The sequence below is a fragment of the Chiloscyllium punctatum genome, chromosome 33 (genome assembly GCF_047496795.1).
Source record: "Chiloscyllium punctatum isolate Juve2018m chromosome 33, sChiPun1.3, whole genome shotgun sequence".
In the NCBI taxonomy this organism is placed as follows: Eukaryota; Metazoa; Chordata; class Chondrichthyes; order Orectolobiformes; family Hemiscylliidae; genus Chiloscyllium; species Chiloscyllium punctatum.
This window is the reverse complement of record NC_092771.1, coordinates 25,935,108-25,955,955: the sequence shown is the minus strand read 5'-3', so window position 1 is coordinate 25,955,955 and position 20,848 is coordinate 25,935,108. Positions and strand designations below refer to the sequence as shown.

Sequence of the window (20,848 nt, the reverse complement as noted above, 5' to 3'; positions counted from 1 at the left end):
CTTGAAACAAGATCTCACATCACAGTCAGTAATGCCCTTAAGACAATCCCCCAGCCACTACACCATAATCACATGACTCTGAAGACACAATGCAGTGACTTGATCATTTCCAGAAACAATTTAATATAAATTATTCCTTAATGGCAAGATCTGATATAAATCATTTTTTTTTGAAACTGCAGAATGTAGTCAGAATTTTAATTGCAATGGTCTTATTGATTTTGAATAGGAGATGATAATGTAATCTTACTCTGAATAGTAGGAGATGACCATGTAAGTTGTTTTTACATTCTACCTGCAGGACAGAGAAACATACCTCCCTACCCCGGGGCATCCAGTTTCTTGAAGGTTAGCAGAGCAAGTTAACCCCTTAACATCTCACTTACATAAGTACATCAGGGCAATAGAACAGAATGCAGTATATAGTGTTACAGAGAATGTGCAGCGAAAGACCAACTCTGATATAGGAGAGGTTCATTCAAAAATCTAATAACAGCAGGGAAGAAGCTGTTCTTGAATCTGTTGGAATGTGTTTTCAAACTTTGTATCTTCTGCCTGACCACAGGGAGTACAGCTGGAGTGGGAGGGGGTCTTTGATTGTGTTGGCCGCATTCCTGAGGCAGTGGGAAGTAGAGTCGGAGTCAGTGGATTGAAGGCTGGTTTGCGTGATAGACTGTACTGTGTAATTTCTTGTGATCTTGAAAAGAGCAGTTGCCACACCAAGCTGGGATACATCCGGATCAGATGCTTTCTGTGATGCATCTATAAAAATTGGCATGAGTCATTGTGGACATGCTGAATTTCCTTAGCCTTCCTTAGCCACATAGTGTCGATGTGTATGGACCAGAATAGATTGTTGGTAATATTAAGTTCCGAAGAACTTGAAGCTCTCAACCCTCTCAGCACCACTGATACAGATGGGAATACTGTCTATGTGGTTTCCTTCGTTTTGCTGACATTGAGGGAGAGATTATTGTCTTCACACCATGCTACTCTATCTCTTTCCTGTACTCTGTCTCATTGTTGTTTAAGATCTGACCCACTACAGTGGTGTCATTAGCAATCTTGTCTGACATAGGCGTCCTTGTTGTCCAGATGTGTGTGAGGCTAGGGAGATGACATTAGCCATGGATCTGTTGTGATGGTGGGCTAACCTCTCAAAGCAGTTGATAACGATGGCTGTCCAAGCCACCGAGTGGTAGCCATTAAGGCACATTTCCTGATTTTTCTTTGATGTGGAGGTGCCAGTGTTCGACTGGGGTGGACAAAGTCAGAAGTCATACGACACCAGATTATAATCCAAAAGGTTTATTTGAAATCAGCAAGCTTTTGGAGTGCTGCTGTTTTGTCAGGTGAAGGAGCACTGTTTCGAAAGCATGTGATTTCAAATAAACCTGTTGGACGATAACCTGGTGTCCCGTGACTTGTGATTTTTCTTTTGACACAGGGCTGCCATTGGCTGCCTTCAAGGAGGTGAGAACCTCACATCTGAGTAAGGAGAGGTTAAAGATGTCTGTGAATACTTGCTCTGGCTGGTCTGTGCAGGACCTGAGTGCACGGCCGTAGACTCCATCTGGGCCAGTCGTTTTCTGTGGGTTCACCCTCAAGAAGGCTCATCTGATGCCTGCAGTGGTGACTGAGAGTACAGGTGCACTCGAAGTTGTCTGGTCACTTGGACATCATTTGACTAACCTTCTGTTCAGAACAAATGTAGAATGTATTGAGCTCATTGGGGAGAGATGCATTGTTGCCAGTGAGTCTACTCGACTTCACTTTGTCGTCCATATTATCGTGTAAACCTTGCCACAATTGACATGTGTTTGTGTCGTTAGTCAGGGACTCTTGTTTAGTCTGGGGTCGTATCTTTGTGTACGTAATGACTTTGCAAAGGTCATACCTAGATTTCCTGTAAAAGAACAGGGAGCTGGGATGGTGTGCCCTTTGAGGCTACTTCTGAACAGTGGAAATTGACTGGTTCTCGAGATTTGTAGCTCATGACGCTCTCCTTTCCCTTTTGACAGTTCCACATTAATAACTCTGTTCATCGTACACTTATGGACATTTTGCCAGGAAGACCTAGTGTGTGGAGATTGTTTGCATTGTACCAAGTTGAACAGTGGTACTCTAGCTTTGAGTTTGCTTATTGAACACATGGAAAGGGGAAGTTTTACAGTAAACAGTTTACAGTGGAGTATGAAGTTCTGTTTTGTGAAAAGAAATCTGTACAGGGCGTCTTTTCATTTTTCCCCCACTCTACACAACCACAGAAGCTGTTGCCATTTGATCTTTTTGTATCTCCATTCCGATTGTTCAAAGTAGCTGTCCGTGAGTGAGATTCATGTGTGTTTAAGTCAGCAAAGAGAAGGAATCCCTTTGATGTACTCAGTGATTAAGACACTTGCCTGTAAAATGAATACTGTGCTGCTTGCTTGTGTCTTCATCTCAAGGCCGGTGCAGCAGTCTTTTTTTTTCACTTGTGGGCAGAGGCACAGATCGAGATTCTTTGACAGTACAATAATAGAAGAGGGATGGCGATCGGCGAGGGAGTAGCAGGAAGCTTCTCTGACTCATCCTGCACAGAGGAAGAAACATCCGTATATTGTGGAGAGGGCTTCAGCTGTGCTCTGAAATTCTGAGACCAAGAGGTGGTTCGCTCTCAAAGCTGCTTCACACTGAGCTACTTCAAACAATGGAAGTGGGATGTATACCTACGATACTATTGAAGTAAAAAAGACTGCAGGTTGTCTTGCATGTTTTTTCAGATCTTTGTAGGGTCCAGGAGATCAAGCAACCTTAATTTTGGTGTCTTGTGAGTTGAACAGGCAGATTGTGCAGCCTAGTGCCTTTATACTATTGATGTTTTTTTCTGATGCTCTGGTGAAAACCGTTAATAATATCCTGGTTTTAAAAAAGATGACATTTTAAGGGAGAAGGACTCCACTTTATCAGAAGTAACACCAAACTTGTTTCTCTGCCCCCCCCCCCCCCCAACATCCTCCTTTCTCTTCCCCCTTTCCTTTTCACATCTCTTTCTCTTTCTGCCTCTCCATATCTGCTTCACTGATTCGTGATCTGTTCTCTGCTGCTTGTAACCAAGCCCTCAGCTTTATAAAAACGACATTTTAAAAAATTCTTTGGGCATTATTGGGCAAGGCTGGCATTTGTTACATCTCCCTAATTGCGTTTGAACCGAGTTGCTTGCTGGGTCATTTCAGAAGGCAGTTAAGTGTCAAATACATTGCTGGATCTGAGCTTGTGTAGGCCAGACCAGATAAGATGTTAGATTTCCTTCTCTCCAGGGCATTTTTAATAACAGTTGATATTTTCATGATCAGCATCCCTGTCACTGTTTCAATTCCAGGGCTGCCATGGTGAGAATTGAACCCATGTGTCAGAGCATTAACTGGATATCTGTATTCCTCGTCCAACTGTCTCTATGTGGCTTTAACATTGCTTTAAGGCACTTGGCAAACATTATCGGTCAGGATTTGTCACTCAGCTGCTTAAGACTGGTAACTGAAAGCTTGGTGAAAGAGGTAGAATTTAAAGGACAGTTTAATAGAGGAGAAGTAGAAAGAATTAAGGGGTTTGGGGGAGGGAGGGAGTTCCTGAGGTTGGGGCCCAGTCAGCTTCGGGTGCAGTCACCAATCGATATGGGCCTGAGGTGAAAACTTAAAGACCAACTCAGAAAATGCTGGAAATATTCAGCATCAGGGTTCATGTTTCAGATTCTGACAGGGTGAACCCATCCAGAGGTTTAATGGTAGAGCAGAATCGATGAGCTGAATGGCCTGTTTGTGCTTCTATGTCCATTGCAGTGTGCAAATTCTATCACAGGATTAGGTTCAGTTAATCTTCCGGTACTCACTTTTTCATGGGTTTCCCCCTCGGGGGGAAAAAAACAACAGCGTATGAAAAGGAACATGACTTAACCAAATGGTCCCTTGAGCCTTAGCTACTACAATCAATCATTGTTGATCTTTCTCCCAACTCTGCTCTCCCACTTGTCTCCAAACCCATTGATTAAGAACGATATTCTAGATTTACTTTTCTCCCAATGATCATCAGTCTGGTGACATCTTATTAGACTGGAGTATTGCTGGTTTCTCCGGCAATGCTTCCTCTTAATGTAGTAAAAAGACTTGCATTCACGTAGTACCTTTCACAACCCTGGGATATTCCCAAGTCCTTTCTGGCAATGGGGTGTAGTCACTGCTATAATGTGGAAAGCAGGACATCTGATTTGTGCACAGTATGTTCCCACAGTATGTGGATATAATCTGAGAACCTGGTTTTGTGATGTTAATTGAGAGATAGCTCCCCCGTTATTCACCGTGTTATTCACTCGAGAGTTGTGGGATGCTTTACATTCATCAGAGGGAGCAAGTGGATTCTTGATAAAATAGATGTGGGATACGGTTCCTGTGGCATTGCAGGGTTCCCTCAATATTCCATTTGAGGTGTCGAACTAAATTTTTGTGCTGGATTCTGGGAATTTGACGCCACGACCTTCTGAGTCAGAGGTGAGGGGGCTGCTCAGTGAGCCATGGCAGACTGCAGGGATCAACTGGGAGTCAGTTGGCTCTGCGTGCCTTTTGGGGTTCCAGTGAACCAGTCGACTGTATGAGCCATCATCTGCTGTGAAGCAATAAATATTGCTTACCAGCACCACCCACTTCTGAGTGATATTCAAAAGAACCCTCACAGTCTGCTTTGCTGAAATCCATTATCGCACTGATGATACCGACTGTCCGTGTGAATTAATGTGTGGAGGAGGTGTAATTAGCAATGAATATTTAGCGGAATGGTAACTTCGATGCAAGGTCTTTAAGATTTAATTTTTTTTAAAATTGTCTTATTTGTGCACTAAAATGTGGAATCGCATAAACCATGAGGCCAGGTTGTGAAGTGATTGATTTGTCTGTGCGTGCGCTCGCGTCATTCCAAGGAAAATATGGCAGGGTCACCTCATAGGAAGAGTAAACGATTACATAAATCTGCCTCTGCCGTTGTGTGATAAATCACATTGCCTGGCCACCTAGTCCACCTCTCTGCACCTCAATCAGGCTCTCAATTGTTCACATTGAAATATTCTTAATTTATCTTGGTACTGAACTGTTGGGAAAATGGTAAAGAGACTATAAAATCGTGATGTTTGACCTACTGTTGGTCACCTACAAGCTTTAACCCCTGATATCACTGTTACCATAACAGTTTAGCACATTAGGTGATTTGTTTGTGAACAGCCTTTGGACCAGTTAAAATCTGATCCTACTCCTGGCAGAACAGAGCATCGGTTTAGGATTTTGTAGTTCTACTGTACTCTTGAGCAAGCAGCAACCAAGTACCATTGCTTACAGGTGCAGAACATTTCCATTTTTCTTCAGTATTATCAGAGCTGTTTCTCTTGTCACTTGTGATCCAAACCCTAAAGGATATACTTGTTAGCCTCTACCATGGGCTCAGGGAAAGGTTGCTGAGATTAGCATGAGAATAAAAGGATAATGATGTTCCCTCTGTAATTCTCCCGACTGTCTTTCACCCGATGTCACTCTCTCCGTCTTGCACCCTCCCTTCTTTGCTTCTGCCTTTTTCTCTCCCTCCCTCTAACCCCTTTCCTTCACTTTAACATTCCCTGCCTCTTGCTCCCACCTTCCGTCCACAGGCCCTTCCTTTTGTGCCTTCTCCCTATTAGCCCCTCCCCTCGCACACTCCTCCCCTTCCTCTCCATCTCTTGTGACACCTTCTCCCCTCCTGCACGGCACCCTTTCTGCACAGCTGCTTCATTTACACTGCATTTATGGATAGTTAAATGCAGTCAGTACTCTCAAATGGTCTGGCAGCAGTCACTTGTAGATCAGATCAAAGTTAATAGTGCAGCTTTGCAGGATGCCTGGTGCTGGAGCTGGGTGAATAGAAGTCGAGACGGTGAAAGCAGAGGTGTGTGCTGTCAATTTCAGCTGACTGTGTTGCTGAATTCCAAACTCCATTTGCTTATGTGGAAACTCTAAAGGGTCTGTATAAATCATTGGTCCCTCCCAACACAACACTGTTCTGTTTTTCTGTTTTCAGTAAACTGGAGGTTAAGGATTTTGCCCTGCCTGTGAATGATGATACCAACCCTTGTGGCTTCTTTTCTCTCCAAGAGGGACGGCTACCATTTCTAACACCAGCAACCCAGGTAACTGTAAGTCTATGGCTTCTTTGCTAGTTTACTTTTTCAGACACAGTTTTGATCACTGAGGTTACTTGTCTTTTTTAAACTGTTTTTAATTCAATCCGAGTTAAAGCGGTGCAGTAGCATAGCCTGTAATACAGATATTCAGAGTTCAAATCCCACTGTGGCAACCAGGTAGATGCTGAGTCCAATACAACTTGAGTTGTTCTCAGAAAATCAGAGATGTCATAAAAGATGACTATGGGCCACCGTGGGCGGCACGGTGGCACAGTGGTTAGCACTGCTGCCTCACAGCACCAGAGACCCGGGTTCAATTCCCGCCTCAGGCGACTGACTGTGTGGAGTTTGCACGTTCTCCCCGTGTCTGCGTGGGTTTCCTCCGGTTTCCTCCCACAGTCCAAAGATGTGCAGGTCAGGTGAATTGGCCATGCTAAATTGCCCATAGTGTTAGGTAAGGGGTAAAATGTAGAGGTATGGGTGGGTTGCGCTTCGGCAGGTCAGTGTGGACTTGTTGGGCTGAAGGGCCTGTTTCCACACTGTAATGTAATCTAATCTAATCCTTTCACCAACATTTCTGAAACTGCATTGGGGAGCTTGAAAATGCCATCATCTTGCCAGTGTTCACGACACTAAGTGACAGCATTATGTTTTTGGCTTTGAGGCCCTTTGGCAGGTCTTGAGTGTGAAGGGTGCTATTTAATTGTAAGATGGTCTTTGGTGTCTATCTCTCCCCAATTTGGGCTATTCTAGACTCCAGTCCTCCACTCAGTACTGAAGTGCTCCTGCCCTATGAAGTGACTGAGCCAAACATTTGGTTGCCATGACAATCAGCACCTTCCCTGCAATGAGCAAGAGATAATACTGTGGCAATTTTTCTCTCATTTGGAAACATGGTTGTTTTTGAAGCCATTCGCCTTGGAAATTTTGTCTAGTTTCATCTAGTTTTAAAAATCAGATTTTAAAGCAGAGAATGCATTTTTGAAATGTATCACTACTTCACAATACCAAACGTGAGACTATTTAAGGCGTTGACTCTGTTAGTTCCAGTAGTTGATTCAACTAATTAAGTTAGATTGGGGTAGTTGTACATGGTATCCTTGTATGACGGTGAAGGTTTTAAGTTGCGTGATGTTTAGCTTGGTGACCCACTGTCTGTAGGGTTTAGGGTTAGGGAAATGGTGGACAAGACTATTTTTGTGAGTTCCATTAATGATGTGTGCCTTGCTTTGAAGGTAGTAAATACTATGTGATAGACTATTCGGTGGCTTTTGGGGTCTGCACATAACTAGGGAATGGGCTGCTGGGACAGTTCTCCCTAGGTAAGATATTACTGAGAGATAGTTTGGTAGAGGTCTAGACAGAGGAGTAATTGTTTCCATTGGTGGGAGTTCTCAAAATCGGGGGCCACCGATTTTAAAGTGATTGGCAAAAGAACCAAAAGTGACAAGAAAAGAATAATTTTATCATGCGGCGAATGGTTTCGAACTGCCTGAGAGTGATAGTGATTCAAGCGTGGCTCTCAAAAGTGAGTTGAATAATTTTCTGGAAAGCAAGGTAATTGCAGGGAAAAGGTAAGGGAATTGAAGCGCGGCACGGTGGTTAGCACTGCTGCCTCACAGCGCCAGAGACCTGGGTTCAATTCCCGCCTCAGGCGACTGACTGTGTGGAGTTTGCATATTCTCCCCGTGTCGGCGTGGGTTTCCTCCGGGTGCTCCGGTTTCCTCCCACAGTCCAAAGATGTGCAGGTCAGGTAAATTGGCCATGCTAAATTGCCCGTAGTGTTAGGTAAGGGGTAAATGTAGGGGTATGGGTGGGTTGCGCTTCGGCGGGGCGGTGTGGATTTGTTGGGCCGAAGGGCCTGTTTCCACACTGTAAGTAATCTAATCTAATCTAATCAAATAGCCACAATGGACGTGACAGACTGACTGGCTTTCTCAGCTGTTCTTGTCAGCTTCACAAAGCTTTGCCATGGGTCCTTACGTGACTGATTCTTGACCCACAGATCTTTTGGGATCAAAGGACAGGGATAATGGCTGGTCTGATCATCCTCAGCTCCATTATCCTGTATTTTCCCTACAACTCTTGCTTTCCTTACTGATTAAAATTAGCCTATCTCAACCGAGAATTTACTTAATCCAGCCTTGACAGCCATCTGTGGTAAAGAATTCCACAGATTCACTGCCCTCTGGGAGAAGACATTCCTCCTCCGTGTTTTCTTTGAGCAGCGAAGGTTAAGGCGAGATTGACTAGAGATTTTCTAAATTGTGAATGGTTGTGTGGAGAAACCATTTCCATTGGCGGAGGGGTCAGTAACCAGAAAGCATACGTGAAAACAATTAGCATGTGAATAAGTAGAGATTTGTTACATGGGATGTGGGTGTTGCTTAATGTGCCAGCATTTATTACCCACCCCTCATTGCCCTTGAGAAGGTGCTAGTTAGACTCGCTGCAGGCTGAGATGTAGGTGCACCCATAGTACTGATGGGGAGGAAGTACCAAGATTTTGACTCCGTAACGGTGAAGGAACGTGTTAGATTTCCAAGTAGGGTGGTGTGTGGTTTGAAGGAGGAACTGGCTTGTTCATTTATTCATGAGTATTTGAAACAATCAAGAGCCCTGTTGATAAATTTCTTGAAGAAAAATCTGGAAGAGTACTGAGTTCTTTTTTGTTCACTATTCATTCATGGGCTGTGGGCAGCAATGGCTGGGCCGACAATTATTGCCTTTCCCTGATTCCCTTTGGGGAGGTGGTGAGACCTGCCTTCTTGAACTGCTGCAATCTTTGAGGTGTACATAGACCCACAGTACTGTTGGGGAGCTCCAGGAGTTTGGCCCAGTGACAGCAAAGGAATGGTGATAGGTTTCCAAGTCAGGACATTGTGTGGCTTTGAGGGGAATTTGAAGGATTGGTATCCCCATGCATTCACTACCCTCATTCTTCTAATTGATAGATATCACAGATTTTGCAGGTGTTGTCTAAGGAGACTTGGTCAAATTTTGCCGTGCGTTTTGTACGTAACTGCTGCTATTATATGTCAGCAGTGGTGGGGTGAATGTTTGTGGATGGGGTGCCAGTCAGGTTGGCTGCTTTGTTTCAGGTGATGTCAAATTTCTTGAGCAGTTGTTGGTCTTGACCACCTTGGATGGTAGTGGTCCTGGGCTTGGAAGGGGTATGTAAAATGAGGCTTGATGAGTTTTCTCATTAATTTATAATTCACTTGTCACTGTAAAAAGTGAATTGGCTAAATCTTAGAAAATGGGAAAAAGCAATTTGCAAAGCTTCTGACAAAATTGCAGGGAAGGTCATAAGATATAGGAGCAGAATTAGGCCATTTGCCCATTGAGGTAAAAACAATAACTGCAGATGCTGGAAACCAAATTCTGGATTAGTGGTGCTGGAAGAGCACAGCAGTTCAGCAGCATCCTGGTGAGCACCAGGGGTGCTGTCCTTGTTACGGTTGGAGGGGTGGGATCGCGTATTCCCAATTTCTCCGCCTCTGCCGTATCTGCTCCCAGGAGGACCAGTTCCACCATAGAACACACCAGATACCCTCCTTCTTTAGACATCGCAATTTCCTTTCCCAAGTGGTTAAAGATGCCCTCCAACGCATCTCGTCCACATCCCGCACCTCCGCCCTCAGACCCCACCCCTCCAACTGTAACAAGGACAGAACGCCCCTGGTGCTCACCTTCCACCCTACAAACCTTCGCATAAACCAAATCATCCACCGACATTTCCGCCACCTCCAAAAAGACCCCACCACCAGGGATATATTTGCCTCCCCACTCCTTTTCGCCTTCCGCAAAGACCGTTCCCTCCGTGACTACCTGGTCAGGTCCACACTCCCCTACGACCCACCCTCCCATTCTGGCACTTTCCCCTGCCACTGCAGGAACTGTAAAACCTGTGCCCACACCACCTCCCTCACCTCTATCCAAGGCCCTAAAGGAGCCTTCCACATCCATCAAAGTTTTACCTGCACATCCACTAATATCATTTATTGTATCCGTTGCTCCCGATGCGGCCTCCTCTACATTGGGGAGACTGGGCGCCTCCTAGCAGAGCGCTTTAGGGAACATCTCCGAGACACCCGCACCAATCAACCACACCGCCCCGTGGCCCAACATTTCAACTCCCCCTCCCACTCTGCCGAGGACATGGAGGTCCTGGGCTTCCTTCACCGCCGCTCCCTCACCACCAGACGCCTGGAGGAAGAACGCCTCATCTTCCGCCTCGGAACACTTCAATCCCAGGGCATCAGTGTGGACTTCAACAGTTTCCTCATTTCCCCTTCCCCCACCTCATCCTAGTTTCAAACTTCCAGCACAGCCCTGTCCCCTTGACTTGTCTGGACTTGTCCAAGCTGCCTATCTTCTTTTCCACCTATCCACTCCACCCTCTCCTCCTTGACCTATCACCTTCATCTCCTCCCCCACTCACCCATTGTACTCAATGCTACTCTCTCCCCACCCCCACCCTCCTCTAGCTTATATCTCCACGCTTCAGGCTCACTGCCTTTATTCCTGATGAAGGGCTCTTGCCAGAAACGTCGATTTCGCTGCTCGTTGGATGCTGCCTGAACTGCTGTGCTCTTCCGGCACCACTAATCCAGAATTTGCCCATTGAGTCTACTCTGCCATTCGATCATGACAGGTAAGTTTCTCAACCCCTTTCTCCCATCCTGTTGGCATAACCTTTAATTCCCTTACTAATCTGCGACAATGAATTTCACAGATTCACCATCTTGTGGCTGAAGAAATTCCTCCTCATTTCGGTTCTAAAATGTCGTCCCTTCAATCTGAGGATGTGCCCTCAGGCCCTAGTCTCTCCCCCTGGTGGAAGTGGGACTAAAATTGGACAGCTCTTATAAAAAGCAGTGGTGGGCATGATACACTTAGAGGTTTCTTTCTGTGTCATAGTCATACAGCACAGAAACAGACCAACCACTCCATGCCAAATATAATCCCAAACTAAGCTAGTCCTACTTGCCTGCTCCTGGTCCATATCCCTCCAAACCTATTAATGTATTTACCAAAGTGCCTTTTAAATGTTGTAACTGTGCCCACATCCACCACTTCGTCAGGAAGTTCATTCCACACATGAACTACTGTGTTTAAAAAGAAATTTGCTTCTCATGTCCTTTTTAAATCACACTCCATTAACTTTTAAAAATATACCCTGTTGTCTTGAAATCCCCATTTTAGGGGGTAGTGCCGTCTATACCCTCATGATTTTCTCAACCTCCTACTCTGCAGTGAAGAAGGTCCCAGCCTAGCCAGCCTTTCTTTATAACTCATATATACCATACTGAGGCCACATCCTGGTATATCTGTTCTGAACCCTCTCCAGCTTCATAATATCCTTCCTACAAGTGGGTGACCAGAACTGGACACAATACTCCAGCAGAGGTATCAGCAATGTCCTGTATGACCTCGACATTATTTCCCAACTCCTATACAGAAAGGACTGAGCAATGAAGGCAAGCGTGCTAAACTCCTTTTTAACTATCCTATCTATATTTGATGCAAACGTCAAAGAATTATTTATCTGCATCTGTTCTACAACTGTGTTGTGTGATTCTGCTCTCAAATAATTGCTCTCACTCAATTTTCCAACTAAAATTATTGAGTAAAGTTGTTATTTTACATTCCATATTTGCCTTTTCAGGTTTTGTTCAGAATACTATTTATTTTTAGTGAAGTATTGTTGTTTCTGTCGAGCTGAAGCCTGTCAGAAATGTCGGCTTGAATGAGAACTGAGATTTTATTTGCCTGTTTTAACTTCAGCTGTTTTACTAAAATCTGTTGTGTTAATGAATGCCTCAGTTCTGAGATGATGTTACTTTCAGTTTTAGATTCGTCTTAATTTATCACCTCCAATTTCCATCAGAAATGTTGGATCTGATTTTGTTAGGTAATGTAGGAGGAAAACAAATGGTTTTAATGAGTGAACACAACACGGCTGGCTGCTGCTTTCAGTGTTTAGTTACATAGCCTAGTGAAATGAGAGAATATTTAAACTTTATTGTTGAGAATAACTCTGAAAATGTGTTGCTGGAAAAGCGCAGCAGGTCAGGCAGCATCCAAGGAACAGGAGAATCGGCGTTTCGGGCATAAGCCCTTCTTCAGGAAGGGCTTATGCCCGAAACGTCGATTCTCCTGCTCCTTTGATGCTGCCTGACCTGCTGCGCTTTTCCAGCAACACATTTTCAGCTCTGATCTCCAGCATCTGCGGTTCTCACTTTCTCCTGTTGAGAATAACTCCTCCATTACATCACTGAGTCCTGGGCTTGTACAAGAGATTGTGGAAGTGACAGTGCAGTTATGACTCCCCAGATGCAGTGATGGACATGAAAATGTTAGACTCATTCAAGAATCGGCTTTGGGAGCTGTAAAACCATTCTGTAAGAATGAGAAGGATAATAGAATGGTCTGCCCAAAGTTGACTGATGAATATCTGTGTTTTTGAAGGATGAGCCACTTGTGCAGAGCTTCCTTTTATTTGCCAATTGTGATGTTCACAATAAACTCTATTTATTAATTTCCTGTAATAACATTAAATTATGTTAACACCAGGATGCCATCGATGCCTTCCATTGCTCCATTTTAAAACAAAATGACAAAAGTTGAAATCAGTTAATATTCTGAGAATTGATCAGTATTGTGTCTAACCTTTAATCTTGGCTGTCAAAACTAGACATTATGGGCTTCCCCTTTTTAAAAAAAATGTTGGATGACAATTTTAAATCTTGCTACATGGTGATTTGAGTGTGTGGCTTTTTCTGGCTGGACCCAATGCTGAAATGAAACTAGAGACCTTTTTTGTTTGTTGGGTCTCTATGATTCTTTCTTCATGCGTTTTTTTTCCCTCTTGTCCATTTACCTGTTGATACCAGCGAATAGCTCTGATGTATGCCTTTCTCCCAAGGTCACAATTCATAGTAATTGGCAGGTGGCCTGCAGGATTTCTGCAGTGTTCCTTCTGTCCCCTCCCCAGCTGTGATGTTTGTGAAGCACGCCAATTTGGAGAAGTGGCATAACGACAACAAGCAAGTCTGGGATCTGCATGTTTATCCATCTGTTCCAGGCCGCAGCTCTCTTTTGCTTGGGCATCTGATATACCCTCAAGTTTGTCCCTTGGAAAGGCAAGGAGTTTTATTTTGCCACGACTTTTGTAATTTATAAATATAATCTAGGAAGCTGTGCCAGAGAGTGGGATTAAGTCACATTTCTTTGAACCTGTTTGCAGTGTTCTCTGGGAGAATCCAAGTTTAAATTCCACCCCCCCCCTCCAAAAAAATGCCTAACTCCTGCAGACTGAGGCCACATGGGAGTCCTGAATTAATTGTCAAGTCGCTGGCTGCATTTTGACTTGTGGCCAGGGATGTTACTGATGCTGTCATTCATTCGGGTGCTGTTAAAGCAGCTGAACAGTAATAGACAACAAATTTGTTGGCTCATGGAAGACCTCCTCCAAAGTGCTAAGCTGGTTGGTGTATCCACCTGATATCTGTTAGATGTAACGCTCAGCATGATTCTGGACGTGTGATCAGTTTTCTTGGGTATTTCTTTCTGTCTGTATCTCTCTGCAATTCCTGCCTGAAAGTTAATCTTTTACCTACATATTTGGTTGTCTCTCCTAAATCACCCTCTGGCGCTTGTTTTTGCCAGCACCTCTGAAGAGCCTGAGACATCCTTTGCATGTTTAAAAAACAAGACAAGGACATGATAGTTGCGGAGGTGGTAATTTGTGTTTCAGATGTTAGGTTTCATGGTCTCACCTGTTGAGCTTGTAGGTTGTGCTTTAAATCCTTGCAAAGACCTGAGCACATTCTAAGGCTGAGATACTATCTATGACATCACCACCGGAACTGACATTATAAGAGGAAATGACATCACCAACCCAAGGAAACCTAAACACATAAATAGAAAGTGGGTCACTAATACCACTGTTTCACCAGAGTTAAAAATCACACAACACCAGGCTATAGTCCAGGTTTAATTGGAGGCACACTAGCTTTCAGAGCGTCGCTCCTTCATCAGGTGATAGTGGCTACTATCACCTGATGAAGGAGCGACGCTCCGAAAGCTAGTGTGCTTCAAATTAAATCTGTTGGACTATAACCTGGTGTTGTGAGATTTTTAACTTTCTACACCCCAGTCCAACACCGGCATCTCCAAATCATGACGACTAGCTTCACCAGAGGCTCACTGATGATGTTACCTAGTATAGTGACAAAACATCTGAAAACAAACCTTTCAGCCCAGCGAGCAAACTTACATTCAGAACCTCAATCTGAGCGACACAGCTTCTCAAAACTTGCTAATGCTGTCTATGGATAAGCATTACCCCTTGTGTGGATGTAGTAAATCCATCCACTATTCAAAGAAGAGCAGGAGAGCTCTTCCTGGTGTCCTGGCCAAGATCCACCCTTTAACCAATGTCACTGAATGATTTATCTGATTGTTTAGCTGAACATGGGAATAAAGGGGCCTTTGTCAGGATGGCAACCTGTGACTAGTTGAGTTCAGCCGGGGTCAGTATTGGGACCTGGATGAATGAACTGAGGGCGTTGTTACTAAGTTTGCAGATGACTCAAAGATAGGTAGAGCGACACGTAGTGCTGAAGAAGTGGGGAGGCTGCAGAAGGACTTGTTATGGCTAGGAGAGTGGACAAAGAAGTGGCAGATGGAATACAGTGTGGAAAAGTGAGAGGTTGTACACTTTGGTAGGAAAAATACGAGTGTAAACCATTTCCAAATGAGGAAAGATTATGGAAATCTGAATCTCAAAGAGACTAGTTCAGCATTCTGTTAAGGTTAACACGCAGGTTAATTCAGTTAGGGAGGGAAATGCCATCATTTCAAGAGGGCTAGAATGCAAGAGCAGTGATGTTCTGCTGAAGCTGTATAAGGCTCTGGTCAGACCAGGTTTGGAGTACTGTGAGCAGTTTTGGCTCGTGTATCTAAGAAAGGATGTACTGGACTTGGAGGGGCCCAGAGAAGGTTTGCATGTAAGATCCTGGAGATGAAGGGCTTGTCATATGAGGAGCGGTTGAGGACTCTGGGTGTGTACGTGGCATTTTGAAAGATGAGGGGGGGGGAACGTGATTGAAACCTGCTGAATACTGAGAGGTCTGGATAGAGTGACCTTGGAGAAAATGTTTCTGTTAGTGGGGGAGATTAGGACTCAGTTTCAGAGTGAGGTGACAACTCTTTAGAACTGAGATTAGGAGGAATTTCAACCAGAGTATCGTGAATCTGTCAAACTGATTTGAGGCCATTAAGTGTATTTAAGGCAGAGATAAATAGGCTCTTGCTTGGTAAGGAGATCAAAGATTACAGAGAGAAAGCAGGAGAATGGGGTTGAGAAATATATCGGCACTGGTCAAATGGCGGAGCAGACTCAATAGGCTGAATAGCCTGATTCTGCTACTGTATCTTATGGTTTTATACCATTGCTGCTTGTGAGAGCTGACCAAGTGTCTTGTGAGGCTTCTGCATTTAGGCTAGCAACTACACTTCAAATGATTTTTAGTGGCTGTGAAATGCATTTGGACAGAGGTTGTGAAATTCGCAGTGTGTGTGTGTATCCGGTCTTTGTTCTTTGTCAGTTTGCTAATGCCATCTGTAAAGCGGCTTCTGCCCTTTGATTCTATTGGACGTATGAAAGTGTTCACAGTGGAAGACTCCAGCATACCAGAATTTCAGAGTCCGAGTCAGGGGCAGAAGTGAGTGTAGAGGCCATCACGAAGAGTAAGGTGCTAAGGAAGCTGAACAGTCTGAAAGTGGATAAAGCACAGGACCAGCATGGAAAACATCCCAAAGTTCTAAAGGAGATTGCAGAGAGATTGGTGATCTTTCAGGGATCACCAGAGTCAGGGAGGGACCCAGAGGACTAGAAAATGGCTAATGTAACACTGCTGTTTAAGGGAGGTGGGACGCAGAAGACAAAACTTGGCTGGTTAGCCCAACCATACCTGATTGGTAAGGTTTTAAGAGTCCATTATTGAGGAGTACTTGGCAGAGCATGGTATAATAGGGTGGAGCCAGTACAGTTCTGTCAAGGGGAGGTCAGGCCTAACAAATTTTTTAGAATTGTTTTGAGGAGATAATGAGCAGGTCAGACAGAGGAGAGCCAGTGGACGTGATCGATTTGAATTTCCGAAAGGCCTTTGGCAAGGTGTTGCAGAGGAGTCTGCTTAATAAGATAAGAGCCATGGTGTTAGGGGCAAGATACTGGCATGGACAGCGGACTGCCTGACTGGCGGAAGGCAGAGAAAGGGGGTAAAAGGGTCAGTGATCAGTGGAGTTCCACAGGGAGTCAGTGTGGGACTGCAACTATTCATGTTATACATTAATGATTTGGATGAAGGAACCGAGGGCATTGTTGCTCTGTTTTCAGATGAGACAAAGATAGTGGAGGGATAGATAGTGTTGAGGAAGCAGGGAAGCGGCAGAAGCAGTTGGACATGCAAGGTGAGAGGGCAAATAGGTGTTGGATGGAATAAAATATGGGAAAATGAGGTTATGCACTTTGGTAGGAAGAACAGAGGCATAGATTATGGGGAAAGACTTCAGAATTTGAAGCACAAAGGATTTGGGAGTCCTACTCTGGACTCTTTAAGGTTAGCTTGCAGGTTCAATTGGTTAGGAAGACTATGCAATGTCAGCATTTATTTCAAGAAGGCTAGAATGCAATCAAAGAGAAGAGATGTACTGTTGAGGCTGTATAAGGCTGTGGTCAGTCAGTTTTTGAAATAGTGCGAGTGGTTTTGGGCCCCATATCTCAGGAAAGATGTGCTGGTCTTGAGGGTCCAGAAGAGGTTTACAAGAATAATCCCTGAAGGGTTTGTCATATGAGAAGCAGTTGAGGACACTGGGTATGTATTGGGTGGAGATTAGAAGGATGGTTGGGTCGGGTGTGGGCTGGAGAGGGAATATGGCTGAAATGTACAGAATACTAAGAGACCTGGATAGAAGTGACATGGAGAAGAATTTTTGACTAGTAGGACAGATAAGAATCTGAGGGCACAGCCCCAGTGTGAAGGGACATCCTTTAGAGCTGAGATGAATAGGAAGGACTTCAACCAGAGGGTGCTGAATCTGTGGCACTCATTGCCACAGAAGGCTGCTTAGGCCAAGTCATTGAGTGTATTTAAGAAAGAGAGAGGCTGTTTATTAGTAAGGGGATCAAGGGTTATGGTGTTAGGTTCTTTTTCTTGAGATTCTTACACACCTGATGCAACTGCAATACCCCAACTTCTGTAAACAGCCATAATTTCTGAAGCAAGTACAAGCTTTCGAGGATCACTCGACACTCCTCGCAATGCTTGCGAACTGTGTCAAGAGATCTCTTGTAACAAAGGGACCAGTTCTTCCTTTATACAAGATTTTGCGTCACAGTCAGTAATGCCCACCAGGCAACCCCCATAGTCACACGCCACTCAAAGACACAATGTAGTGATTTGATTATTTCCAGAAGCAATATGGTTAGATCATAACTTACTGGCAAGATCTCGTGTAAATCGTTTTTCTCACTGCAGGGTGTGGTTAGTTTCTTAACTGCAATGTTCTTATTGTTTCTGAATTGCAGGAGAAGGCTATGTAAATTTTTACACTCTGCCTGCAGGGCAGATAAACATACCACCCACCCACCGGACATCCAATTTCTTGCAGGTCAGCAGAACAACTTAACCCTTTAACATCTCAATGGGAAGAAGGCATGAGAATGGGGTTGAGAAGCACGTCAGCCATGATTGAATCTGCTCTGTGATTCAATGTGCCAAATGGTCTAATTCTGCTCTTATATCTTATTTTCTTATGGAAAGTGTTGTTGCAATGTGAGAAATTGCTTGCCTGCTTATGTTGTTTTGTAACTGAGAAACCAGGTACTGGTTAATTACTGTAGCTCAGAGCCAGAAAAGCTCCTGTTACACTATCCTGTGATGGTGATTAATTCACAGGTACCTCTCTGTGGTTTCCATGTAATTTCAAGATTAAGTCTGCCTGTTGTAATCTGTTTTATATTCTAACTCATCCCAGAATTTCCTACCAAGGAACATTTTTGGTTCATATGAATCCCCAAATTGTGCACTCATTGTTCTGTTGGCTTATGACACCTTTTGGACTATTTATTAAATTGCAGTTAAGATGCAATCATATGCTTGTTGAACACTGAACTGGTGTCTGTCTAAAGCTCATTCTCTGATATTCAAAAAGTTTAAAATCTACTGGTTGGATTAACGGGTTTAAATTTCTGGGGACAGCCTCGGGAAACTCATTACTCCTAGTCTGTTAATTTAGTGACTTCATTCGGCTGTAAGGTTGTAATATGATCAACTTGAGAACCCATCTGAAAGATGATTTCCACAGTAGGAAGTCTTGCAGCAAGGATAATGCTGGGATGTTATCATTTAATCTGGCAAAGGAGATTTGAATGGAGGTGGGGGAGCACTAATGCATCATGGCCGGAGAGAAAATGTGGAATGTTTCCTCCAGAGTTTGAATAGTTGTCTGATGCAACGTTTGAGTTCTCACACTTAAAATTGCACATTTGGATCCATTACTTAGCTGTCCTGCTGTTAGAACCTGTACCTCTGGGTGACAGTGAACATTGGAGGTTAAAGAATACTTTTGAGCTTTGCTATATGCATCTCATTATTGTAAAATATTGTTCTGCGTTTGGCTGTGGCATCTCCAGCTGCTTTCGGGAAAGGAAGCCACAGATCTTAATGACGTTTGGCTACATATTGTGTGTGGTTTGGCTTTAATCATTGGAGAGTACAATCAACCATTCAGTGAAAGGATTGAAGCAGCAAAAGCAAATCTGAGATGACCCAATTTAATTGTTGAAAGTCATATACACACACACTAACTTTACTGGGATAAAAACCATGGTGGGTTGCACTTGGTGCACCATCTCAGGGAATGGCAGTTGGAAAGCGGAGTGCAATATTGCAGAAGAGTAAAATTATGTTGGAGTATTTTTATAGACAGTACACTGATACAGAGTAATTATTATGCTGAGGTTTGGTCGAAATTAATCAGTGATGTTAATGTGAAAGATGGGATTCAGCACAGAAATAAACTTGAATCATCAGATAATTTAAAATGAGAGACTTTGAATTGAGATCACCTTTTATCTAATCTGGTGCTACTTGGGGTGTTATCTGTATTGAAATAAGTCTTCATATCCAGATTTAAATTGCTAAACTACAGATCAGCCAGCAATAACTATGGCCCATGTTGATAAAAGATATTAGCTGTGTCTCAGTGCTCTTGCCTCTTGGTCAGAAAGTTGTGATTTGAAAATGTACTCTAAACCAGCAATTCTGTGACAGTGCTGAGGGAGCTTTACACTTTTAGACATACCGCCTATATCCATCCCGTCAGATGGATGCCAAGATTCACCGGCACTAGTTTGAAGAGCAAGGGAATTTTCACTTGCCAGTCCAATATGTATCACTTAACCTTGCCCAAAAGAATCCATCTACTCTTCAAAGCTGTTGCATTTTGTGGGAATAAGGACTTGAAGTTTGCTGCCTGAAGACAAGCTCTCAGTGATTGTCCACTGAACTCTGGCAAAGTGCCATGTTACTCTGCTCTAGTTAGGGTGATGGGGTAGGTCCCAAGTGGAATAGGAATCAAATCCTGTGTGATTGCCGTTATTTGATCCACGTGCTAGCTGTCTGGCCAGCTGAGCTAATCCGTCCCACTCCCCTGTGGGAATCCAGAGTGCAGATTGATTGCCACGTCTCCTGCCTTAAGACAGTGATTTCATTTCAAAAGTACTTCATTGACTGTGAAGTGTAATGGGGCTGTCAAAGGTTCTATATAAATGCATGCGTTCTGTCATAAACCCAGTGGGGATATCTAAGGGAGGCTGTCTGCTTTATTGCTCAAAGATGAAGCATCTGAGTCCTCTCTCCTTTTATAATTAAATGCTACAGATGTGGAGCATGCTACTGTTTAAGTTAACTCGGGTTGTTTTCTGAAGCTTCTATTTCCATTACCGAGGAACTTGCAGCGCAGCCGTATACATTAACTGGCAGCTTTCTGCCTTTCCAAGGCGGACCACCCGAGGTGAGACATGATTTCACAGTTACAGTAACAGCCTCTGTTTTACTGATAGGATTGGCAGAATGCAGTCAGTGTCATTACACATTACTTTGGGGGGGAGGCTTCTCTCCAGATGGGTTGGGGCTGTCACTGCCTGGTTTGTGGCAGCATTTGACCTTTCTGCTGTGAAGAATGGCCCATTATTTTTGATGGCAATTAGTTGGCTGCGGTTCATCCTGATTTATATGGAGAGCATTGAGAATGCAGCCATTATGTCAGTAATTGCAACGTTGTGGATACTGTGCTTGTACTGAGTACATTATCTTGGGAATAGAATTTCCCTTTACTGGGTTCATTTATAATCTTAACTTTCATTGTGTTCAGTAACTGACTCTCTCTTGTTACTGCAAATGGCTACCGGAGTCTGGAGATATGTGACTGATCCACACTCATGATAGCTAAAACTCATTTGAATGGTAGTTGGACCAGATTTGAGTTGTGTGAGATAACACTCAGGCGCACAGAAATATTGAAATGACGTGGAGAGCATACTGAGAATCTGAGGAAAAATTCACAAAATTTGAACAGTCAAATCAACTATTGACGTGA

At 43.8% G+C, this 20,848-nt stretch overlaps 1 protein-coding gene across 8 annotated transcripts in view; it reads left to right on the top strand.

The window, feature by feature from the left end:
* Window positions 1-20,848, top strand: part of LOC140458498 (casein kinase I-like) — a 222,879-nt gene that overhangs the window by 19,110 nt on the left and 182,921 nt on the right. For 4 of the 8 annotated variants that reach the window (XM_072553186.1, XM_072553185.1, XM_072553184.1 and 1 more), the window contains exon 2: window positions 6,073-6,181. The gene's annotated coding sequence lies outside the window, so the exon portion shown is untranslated. Of the gene's footprint in view, window positions 1-2,705; window positions 2,725-5,833; window positions 5,941-6,072; window positions 6,188-20,173; window positions 20,264-20,848 lie in introns of those variants that run through there. The other 4 variants (XM_072553181.1, XM_072553179.1, XM_072553182.1 and 1 more) reach the window with 4 other exon arrangements.